Source organism: Periplaneta americana, chromosome 11, assembly GCF_040183065.1.
Source record: "Periplaneta americana isolate PAMFEO1 chromosome 11, P.americana_PAMFEO1_priV1, whole genome shotgun sequence".
NCBI lineage: Eukaryota > Metazoa > Arthropoda > Insecta > Blattodea > Blattidae > Periplaneta > Periplaneta americana.
Genome location: NC_091127.1, coordinates 18,939,145 through 18,950,390, shown reverse-complemented (window position 1 = coordinate 18,950,390; position 11,246 = coordinate 18,939,145).

The window sequence follows — 11,246 nt, the reverse complement described above, 5'->3', positions numbered from 1 at the left end:
CAACTTGTAATAGTTTTGTAAACATATTTGGAAGACTTTGTTGGTCAAAATGATTTTTTTTTAAGTTTCCGTAATATCTTTAGATCAGTTGTTCTGTAATGAACAAGATTGGTGACGAACTATTGCGATAGAGGAGAAATCGCTGTATACCGGCAGATGGCCTGCTGAAGATGACTTTTCTGAGTCAAGAATGCTGGACACGTGTATTTCCCTGAAAATATCGAAATATGTATATACAGGGTGATTCACGAGAATTTACCGTTCCTTATTTTAGAAGACATTCAGAGCAAAAATGTTATATAAACATTTATCCTAATATCAATATTTTCAGACTTACACTAATTTGAAGTTGTTAGTAAAATACCTTTTTTCTTTAGTTTTAAGGGTAAAAGAATATTACAGATAAAGAATGAACTATTCAGAAGTATCATTTCTTTAATTGGCTAGTGTTCTGAAGCTAGTGTGTTGTTAATTGCTTTGTACAGATTTTGTTTTTCAATTTTTGACTAAAAATTACATCATTCTTACGCACTTATCACAAAAACTGTTACAAATCATACGACTTTAGGAACTTGATTCTTTACAGTTTAATTATGCATCCTAATGTGCAATCTTAGAGAATTTACAAGAGTTGTGTGATTTGTAACAATTATTGTTGTGATAAATGCGTAAGAAAATGAAATGTTATAGTTAAAAATTGAAAAAAAAAAATCTGTACGAAACAACCATAGAATTCAGAACAGATTTGTAGCTTCAGAATATTAGGTAATTAAAGAAATGATACTCCTAAATAGTTCATTCTTTATCTTTAATATTCTTTTACCCTTAAAACTCAAGAATAATGGTATTTTACAAACAACTTCAAATTAGTCTAATTCTGAAAATGTTGAGATTAGGACAAATGTTTATATGACATATTTTGCTAAGAATGTCTTCGGAAATAAGCTCCGTAAGGGACGGTAAATACTCGTATATCACCCTGTATATGTAGTGTACATATATATGTATATGTATATATATATATATATATTTATCGTATTTTGCAGCATCTTTGTACTTCTTAGTCTATCCATTCATAGTTTTTTGCCAAAAGACTGTGATTTTGGAATGTAATCACAGTCAGAACCATTGACAAAACTGTCACACCGACAAAATAATAATTATTATTATTAATGGCATCATAATTGGCCAAGTGATATGAACTGCTACCAGGAAGTCAAAAGGAAGATAGCAATGGCAAAGGTAGCTTTTAATAGAAAAAGGAGCATCTTCTGCGACCTCTGGAAAAAGAACTAAGGCAGAGCCTAGTGAAGTGCTTCATGTGGATTGTGGCATTGTATGAGGCAGAAACATGGACATTAGACGAAGTGAAGAGAAGCGACTAGAAGCATTTGAAATGTGGATATGTAGAAGAGTGGAGCGTGTGAAATTGATAGACAGAATAAGAAACGAAGCTGTGTTGGAAAGAGTGGGCGAAGAAAGAATGATGCTGAAACTGATCAGTAAGAGATAAATAAATTGGCTGGGTCACTAGCTATAGTCCCGTCGCTCTTATTTCTGGCAACCAATCACGTTGCAGGTCGGCTACATTCAAACATGTGCGTCTTGTGATTCGCTGATGATAACGTTATGCATTCCCTGAGGCTCGATAAACAATATAATCGCCCGCCACTTTGGCTCTTTCGTTGGCGTTCGCAGAAAGCACACGAAGACGTTATTTGCAGCTCAATTATTTGCTGAATTACAGTGCGTTTGATTTATTATCATAGGAGCTACGACATGATAATGTTTAACGGTGTGGCAAATAGATTCCTCATCTCATAGTTCGGCAACGAAAGCACAAAAATGGCGAACGATATTATCTACCTAGACTTTATACAGAATTCAATTCCTAAGAAGTAAGCAAAGAGGAGGAGTCACGCCGGGAATAACAGCGTCGCGACTATAAGAAGAAACTGCCTAGTAAAGAATGCACTGGAAAGAATGGTGAACGGAAAAAAAGTTCGGGGCAGAAAATATCAGATGGTAGACAACGTTAAGATACATGGATCATATGGGGAGACTAAACGGAAGCGGAAAATAGGAAAGATTGGAGAATGCTGGGTTTGCAGTGAAAGACTTTGGGCATATTACTAGTGAGAGGTGAAGCGGCTGAGCGTTCTGTTAATTGCTCCAAATTGTGCCTCGATCCGTGACGCCAATCATTAGAGAGGGGGAAAGAAACGTTCGGCGAAATAATAGGAAGGAAACAGGTGCTCAGCGCTGTTGTAGTTTGCGTGATCAATGGACAACCGAGATTTGACATGAGAGAGTTTTGTCATAGCATTGCAGTATGAAGAGGCAACATTCACAATGGAGAGTAACGCTAGATATAGCTAGGCTGTATAAAATTTACTCTGTGGCAATTCTTCGACATAGTTCGAAGTCGTCATTATCAGCATCGTCATCGACAACTTCACTGTTACAAACATTTTCTGACTCTCATCGTTAAAATCATCATCACTGCCATCCCAATCGTCATTACCATCGTCATCACTAAATCATGGACGTTAGCATCAAGTTCATCATAATTAGCATCATATCATCGTCATAACCGTGATGATAATTATCATTATTGCTATCAGCATCTCCATCGTTATCAGTTGTCATCTTATGCACAATATTTGTAGTAATATTTGTGGTTAACAATATTTCTTACCGCCGTTGTTTTCATCATAATCTTTGTTAGCTTAATATTCATCATAGTTTTCATGATCCCATCGTCATCATCATATTCGTTATCAACATCTTAACGACATTTAATAGTTATAACCAGTGTCATAGTCAGCCTACTTGAAGGCTCATAAAACTAGAAAAGAGTTTTCACTGCAAAAAAAAAAATAAATAAAAATAAAACTATATGCATTGAATGTGCTCTTAATGTTGAAATATGGACATAGGTACGCCCAAAATATGCATATATCGTACTCCCAGTGGAATAGTGTCGTAACTCGAAAATTGTGATTTATAAAGACACGCTATTTCCTAGTAAAATACTTCTGTAAAAATATTTTAATAAATAGGTACCAACACCTTTGATAAATTACTATTTTATTATTAGAATTTCATACCTCCAACCAGTAAAACAATGTTGGAAATAATTTACGAAAATAACACTGTACAACATGAAATTTGTCCTTTTTATAGAAATATGTGAATTTGATGTATTTTGTGATGGCAAAAACGAATCAGCAGTTAGTTTTAGTCCGGCACTTATTGTTTCTCCAAAATAAAAAGTTATTTAATGTTAGTGAAATGTTGCACTACTTTCACCTTATGGGATGCAACATGTCACTGAAAGTATACTTTCTTGAGAGTCACCTGGACTTCTTCCCAAAAAAAAACCTTGGTGCTGTAAGCGATGAACACGGGGAGAGGTTTAATCAAGAAATATCTACCTTCGAAAAGCGAATCAGTGGAAGGTGGAATGCAGGTATGCTGAATATTGCAGGTCACTCATCAAAGAGACTGCAGAAGCTGCTTACAAACGTAAGCGGTTAAAAAGACATTTTAATTTCTCAATTTTGGCCAAACGAATGTTGCTTTATGTGCTAGTGTAACAAATTTGTGCAAATAAGTGAAGTGCATGTACAATAAAAATGGTATGTGTTAGAAAATTTTGGTTTTCAGAAATGAACTCAGCATCTCTCATTTAGTTAAAATTACATACTTTTATCTAAAGGACAGAAACAAAGTTTAAATTTGTTGTCCAGTGTAATATGTGATTTTAAATGTACGACTGTATTCTACTAGGTGTGCGATATAAGCACTAACAAACCATGCATCAATCATCTTAATTAAACATGAAACAAGCAATTACTAAGTTTCATTAAGATATGCAGCTCCGGTACAAATATGCATTTGCATTAGAGTTGAACAACGATCGAGAAATCAAGACTAACAGCGCCCGCGAAGCCGAAAACCTGCACGACAATATTGCCTACGACGATGTCTTTGACTGCCTGTGAGTGATTGATGCGTTCAAGAGATTGGGAGTGGTCAACTCTCGAACGTCAAGCTGCCTTGAATCGTCACAATTGTTTATACCAGACTGAACTTTATCTGTTTTGGCAACAGTTATATATGTATAAACAATCAAATAGTCTGTTTGAAACATCATCTCTACCTTTCAGTGTATAATAATCCGTTCTCTAATCTTTATTTATTTACTAGATCCTCATTAAAAAGCTAGGAATTAATTTTTTTCGTATGTTTGAGATCAAGTGTACAGTAGTGGCAAAAAAAAAAAAAAAAACCGGACCGACCCTAGTAGCTGATTTCAGAGCCTTGTTCACTCCAGAGCGAGATAGACTGGTAACTAAGACTTTTCGTGGTTCAAATCCTGCCTGGGAAGGAAACTTTTTTTTGTTTCTTATTCAAATTTATTCTCAATACTTTTCGATTGCTGGTAAAATTCATGTTCTGGGAATAATAAGTTAATTATGTAGTAAAATATCGCTGCAATCGAAATGTATTGGGAATAAATTTGAATAAGGAACAAACAAAGTTTCCTTCCCAGGCAGGATTCGAACCAGGAAGGTCTTAGTTACCAGTCTATCGTGCTCTGGAGTGAACAAGGCAATGAAATAGCTACAAGGGTCGGTCCGGCTTTTTTTGTTACTACTGTACAATCTCAAGTAAAAAAATATTAACGCTTTATTTAACGTTATATTTATGTTTCTTAGAAATGCAAATTTATTTGAAATTTTTTAAATTACAGTATATAATAATAGATAATATCTGATAATAGAACGAGATCATTTTGATAACTATGATACTGTTTTATTTTGTCTTTTTGCATCACTTAAACATCTTTTACTTACTTATTTACTTATGTCTTTTAAGGAACCCGGAGGTTCATTGCCGCTCTCACGTAAGCCCGCCATCGCTCCCTATCCTGAGCAAGATTAATCCAGTCCCTACCATCATACTCCCAACTAGCACTCTATATGCATTTCTGGATTCGTCCATACGTCCTACATGCCCTGCCCATCTCAAACGTCTGAATTTAATGTTCCTAATTATGCCAGGTGAAGAATACAATGCGTGCAATTCTGCGTTGTGTAACTGTCTCCATTTTCCTGTAATTTCATCCCTCTTAGCCCCAAATATTTTCCTAAGAACCTTATGCTCAAACACCCTTAATCTCTGTTCCTCTCTCAAAGTGAGCGCCCAAGTTTCACAACCATACAGAACAACCGGTAATATAACTGTTTTATAGATTCTGACTTCCAGATTTTTTGACAGCAGACTAGATGACAAAAGCTTTTCAACCGAATAATAACAGGCATTTCCCATATTTATTCTGTGTTTGATTTCCTCCCGAGTGTCATATATATTTGTTTCTGTTGCTCCAAGATATTTGAATTTTTCCACCTCTTCGAAGGAAATATCTCCAAATTTTTATATTTCCATTCCGTACAATATTCTGGCCACGAGACATAATCATATACTTTGTCCTTTCGGGATTTACTTCCAAAAATTAAACATCTCTAATGTTATTTATTTCAATGATGTTATTCAAAGTTACGAAATCTTTCCACGCCGATCAAATGCTATTTCGAGAATGATGAGCAAGACTCGAAGCGCACGAGAGTTATGAGACGAGATTCGAAAGACAAATGCAACGAACATAGCGAGAGCGGCAGTTAGTTTTGTTCGTCTCTAATTTGCATATATTTCACATCATTACTACATATTTTGTAACTTGTCGGTCTTAGCAGAATGCAATATTTTACTGCATAGCTACTCCAAACCTATTTATTGCATCCTACAGTATGTATTGGCAGATATGTTTCTGTAGGTCACTTTCCTTTGCAGTATTTAACCAGTACAAGCTTCAACTTCCAAGGGACAGGTTCGACTTTTCCTTGTTAGTCGAGAACTATACAAGTTACCTCAGCATTCTATTTCACTTGGCTGTAGAAGCGGGCTGGCGCTCGTACTGGCCGTGTGCTGCTTGCAGAAGGCTGGTGAACTCGACTGCTGGCACACTGTATGCACCGCGCCGGGCCCTCGAGCCCCGGTGGCCGCCCGTATTGATCCAAGTTTACGATCTTGTAGCTCCGAAGTGGAAGAGGACGGAAGAATGGCAATAAAGTAGAAATGGAGACATAACAATCACGAAGGAACGACAAGTTCCCGAAACAAAGACCTGGTTTTATTCCTACTTATTGGCCCGACTGTTTAATGAACTTCTTACAGTCGCGGTGCTGACCCCAGAACACCGGAGTCCCACTGTATATTCATCTACACTCAGTTAAAGGCACGAGATGTGCATGTGGAAAAACTTGTTTCAACAAATTCTAAATAGATATCGGAAGAGATAAAACATTAAAATTTCTTAGGGTCGTAAGTTGACTTTGGAAAGTACAAAGTCACCATTTTCCTATTCACAGTCGACACTTTGACGAAAGTAAACTTCAATCGTGACTTTACTTCGAAGTCGCCGAAAATCTAGACTTTGACTTTGACTTTCGTTCGTGGACATAAGGAAAATGGCTGATATTTGGGAAATTATTGAATTTGCCGAGAATAATAATAATAATAATAATAATAATAATAATTTATTTTAGTTGGCAGAGTTAAGGCCGTAAGGCCTTCTCTTCCACTCAACCAGCAAAAAGTGTATATACATATGCATGAACTTACAAAGAATTCAACAATTTGATTAAGTGAGAGTTACATGTATACAAGAGTTATATACGAATTAAACAACAAAATACTATGAACTATTAATTAAACACTGAAATAAGCTGTGTAGCAGAATTGAGCTAAAATACATAGAATGTTAATATATTTCAAATAATATTAGATAATAGAAAGAGATTATTATGAGACAATTTTGAAAATACAGCACTATCAGGATGATGTCTAAAGAATGAAGTAACAATGTAGTCAGTGATAGTTTAAATGAGTAGGATTGGAGTGAAATGCTAATAAGGTTATCTTTCAAGCTGTTTTTAAAGGTGTTTATTGTCTTGCAGCCCCTAATACCTTGTGACAAGGAATTCCATTGACGCGAGGTGGATACTGTAAAAGATGATGAATAACAAGATGTTCTATGAAGAGAGTATTGAGGACATCCAGGAGATTATCAAAGCTGCTCACGCTCCTTAGCGTATTATTATAGATTATAAATTCAAATCAAGGTACAGATTTGATAAACAGACAGTATTAAATATCCTCGTCATGTTTCAACTTTCATTGATGAATGATCAAAGAGGATTATCTGTTCCACCAATAAATAATACAATTTATTTCATCGCGATGTTACTCTATAGGTAATGACTGATAGCTTAATAATGATTTTGATTATTTAATTCTATAAAGGATAGGTTATACAGTTGGATATGCAGTTAATTTATAACCCTTCGGTCGTCATAGTAATGTTTTCTGCATATTGATTTCCGATAATTTTTTAGTAGTTTCTGCAGACATGCAAGGAATAACTATGCCAACTGACAGCATCTTCTTATCATCTACAGTATATCTTCAGAATAAAATTATTTTACAGTGAAAAATTTGAGGGTTTAATTTAAAACTAACGTAACTGCAATCGATGTTTTATTCACAACAAAATTCTTAACACGCAATACTATTTCATATGAACTCTGCCATCATGTTTTGTGTTACGAATTGTGTTATGCAGGGTGTATCTAAATTGGTGTCAAATAGCCTATTTCGGGGACGTGTTCCTAACATCAAAACAATTAAAAAAGTTAATTAGAACATGGGTCTGAAAACCATTCGTTAGGGACTTATTAAAGGATTTGTCCCTTCATTGACCGCTGATTGTTTGGTGGTTTTTTGTTTGTTTGTATTTTGTAGAGCAAAGAAATCAGAAGAAAATGTATTCTGTGAGTGAACAAAACGAAATGATTTGCATAATTTAATTGAAGATGTGATTCTGGACGTCATCCAACGAATGTGTTTTAACACGATGCTGCTCCAGCTCATTTCAGCCTGATAGTTCGTAATTTTTTAATGATCGATTTCCCCAAAGATGTATTGGTCGAAGGGGATTCATTGCACGGCCTGCTCGATCGCCTGATTTGAATCCAATGGATTTCTTCGTCTGGGGACATTTAAAGTCCCTGGTTTATGCGACTCCTGTACTTAATGTTGATATTCTGAGAGCGTATCCAAACTGGATTTCACGAAATATGAAACACTCCAGGAATTTTCAACAGAGTACACCAGAGCATGTAACACATCGAAGCAGAAGGAAGCCACTTCGAGCAATTTTTGTAACATTAAAATTTGTCTTGTAACTCTGAAATAAATTATTTTGAGACCAATGTTCATATGAACTTTTTGTAATGTTTTGGTGTTAGGAACACGTCCCCGATATATTTGACACCAATTTAGATACACCTTGGATACAAGACTGTTCGGAACTGAGTTACGGTTTTTGTGATAAAGTAGAAGAACAAATTATTATCGATTGGTGTAAAGACTGAAAATGTTAACTTTTGTACTTACGTTAGTTTCACAATAAGCCCTCGAATAATATATTCTTATGCAAAGCTGCAAGAACGGTTAACAATCGCTTAACATGTACCGATGTTCATTTGTTTCACTGATTTGTGACTCAAAAGATGGCTTTGATTGTGGCAATGCCTACTCTATTTCAACTATCTATTAATTTAATTCGTTTAGAAGGCAGTGATTGTGATTGCCAACATCAGAACAAGATCGTCAAATCTCGACTTACCAAAGTCAAAGTCTCAGAAGTATTGTCTATGAATAGGACTTTTAACCTCAGTGAAAAATATGGCATTTCGCTTTACAACTGGGATGTTACAGGCTTGCTATTTGGAGCGAGGGGTTGTTTACCAAAATTTACATATAATATATTTAAATCCTCTAAAATCCCCTTTTATGAGGTTCAGAAGATTGTGATGGAAATTCTGAAGGTCTCTCTCCAAATTCTACACTATCATCTATATGTTAACACGTAAATTTTTGTTTTAATGTACAAATCGAATCATTATTTTGCTCGTTTCATTTCCCTTTATCTTAATTCCGGATCCCAGTAGTCAACTTCACTTGAGGACGGATGATTTGAAATAAATCTTAGTAGTCCAAAGTCTCGTTTATGAGTACGGCCCTTTTGAACAAGTCTTTGAAACAAACCTTTATGAAAATTTATGGCAACGAATGAGACTCAAATCATATGCCAGTGTTGGCCGACATCTCTGATACAGGAAAATGGTTTTGGCGTGCTATCTGTCTGTGTACAGCGATTTCTCCTACAGCAACAGATGAATTTTGTAGGCACATATTCCGTATCTACGATTCTTCTTTTGACAACAAATGTTTTTCTTTCCCAATGACAAGTACTTCAATTTGCGTCATTCACCCAAGCTCCCCCCCCCCCCCCCATCTAAGAGCAACGCGCCAAAGCTGTAGTTCTTTCGTTGCCCTCTGTGCATTATGGGAGACGAGCTAGATACCACCGCATGATAATCCATTCGTCCACAGTTTTCTGCAATAGGGCAGATCCTTCACTAATTTTCTTCAATCTTTCCTCTTTTCTGCAGACCTATGAGTCGTCTACCATTCTTTGGACAAACTGCAAGGAATACCCATCATGGCGGACGATCGATTCGGCGGCGCGTCGACCTGGTTGGCGAGTTGGTATAGCGCTGGCCAAGGTTGCTTAAATGCGACAGGCTCATGTCAGTAGATTTACTAGCATGTAAAAGAACTCCTGCGGGACAAAATTCCGGCACATCCGGCGACGCTGATATAACCTCTGCAGTTGCGAGCGTCGTTAAATAAAACATAACATTATTATCGATTCGGCGTCACGCAAACATAATTGGTGCCCTATTTTTTAGATGGTTGTGATGAAGAAAGGGGAATTGTGGAGAATATTAGTGAAATGATGAGAGAACCACAAGAAAACCCTCACAACTTTGGCTCTGTCAACCACAAAAATAATTCCGTCAATGCCAAGATTTGAACTCGTGTCCGCGGTCGTCATAAGACAGTGCTGTGCCCAGTGTAAGTTATGCATGTATTTTCCCATATAATTTCAACAGTAGAAAGTTTATTTATTTATTTAATCTGACAGGATTAAGGCCATAAGGCCCTCTCTTCCATCCTATCAGATAGCACAAATAAATACAAAAAAAAAGGAATAGGCCTACAGACGCTGATGAAAATATTATAAATTAAATTAAAGCGCTATAGAGGGTCAACAGGGTCAAAATAACACTATAGAGCTTTCATCGAACTAATACAAGAAAAAAAAAAGAAAGAAAAACAGAGATAGCAATGATGATAGTGATAACTGATAATAATAATAGTAATAATAACAATAATAATAATAATAATAATAAATACATTACTATATTAATTGTCAATTTTACAACAGCATAGTTACAATATTTACTATATTATGTCATGGGTTAAGCCGAAGTTGCGCAACCTGACAGGTGTTCAACAAGCAATTCCATGAACTAGAATGTGATTTTTTAATTTAAATTTGAATTTTGATATTGTCCGACAGTGTCTGACATGGTCAGGGAGAGAGTTCCAGAGGCGTGGAATATATATGCTGAAAGATGATGAGTAGAAGGATGTTCTGTGCAGAGGAATAGAGAGAAGGTACATGTTCCGGGTTCGAGGTAGTGAAAGGTAAACAAAACGAGATGCTAGGTAAGAGCAGCGAATAGGGATTATAAAGAATGGACACTGAGCGAATTTTCCTGTGTTTTGTTTCTCTGTGCGCCAGCGTATAGTTCCACTTTCAAGCGCTAGAGGTTAGTGTAATCGAGCATAGGCTAAGATAATAATTGAGAATAGAGTTGAGACTCAGGATCCAAACATCGCCTACCTTATTGCATAATCCAGTAACGCTTTGCTTCAAATAAATTCAAGTTAATAGCTTTTCCTTATTTCTCAGTGACAAACTAGTTGTAATAATAATATTTTATATTTCAAATATCATAAATTATATTATAAAATAATATAATACATTATAAAATTATGTATCAAATTCGTTTAATATTATTGTATATAATATAATATAGGTATATGGTTTTACTTCTCGTAAGTGTTTTGTTTTTCCATTTTCAGTGCTATCAAATCATTACATATTTTAATTGTTGTTTGGGTCAACGTCTCAACTCTCATTATAAAGGAACTCTAGAGTCTAGACATTACAGTTAATGACGGATTTATTATTTTATGGATCC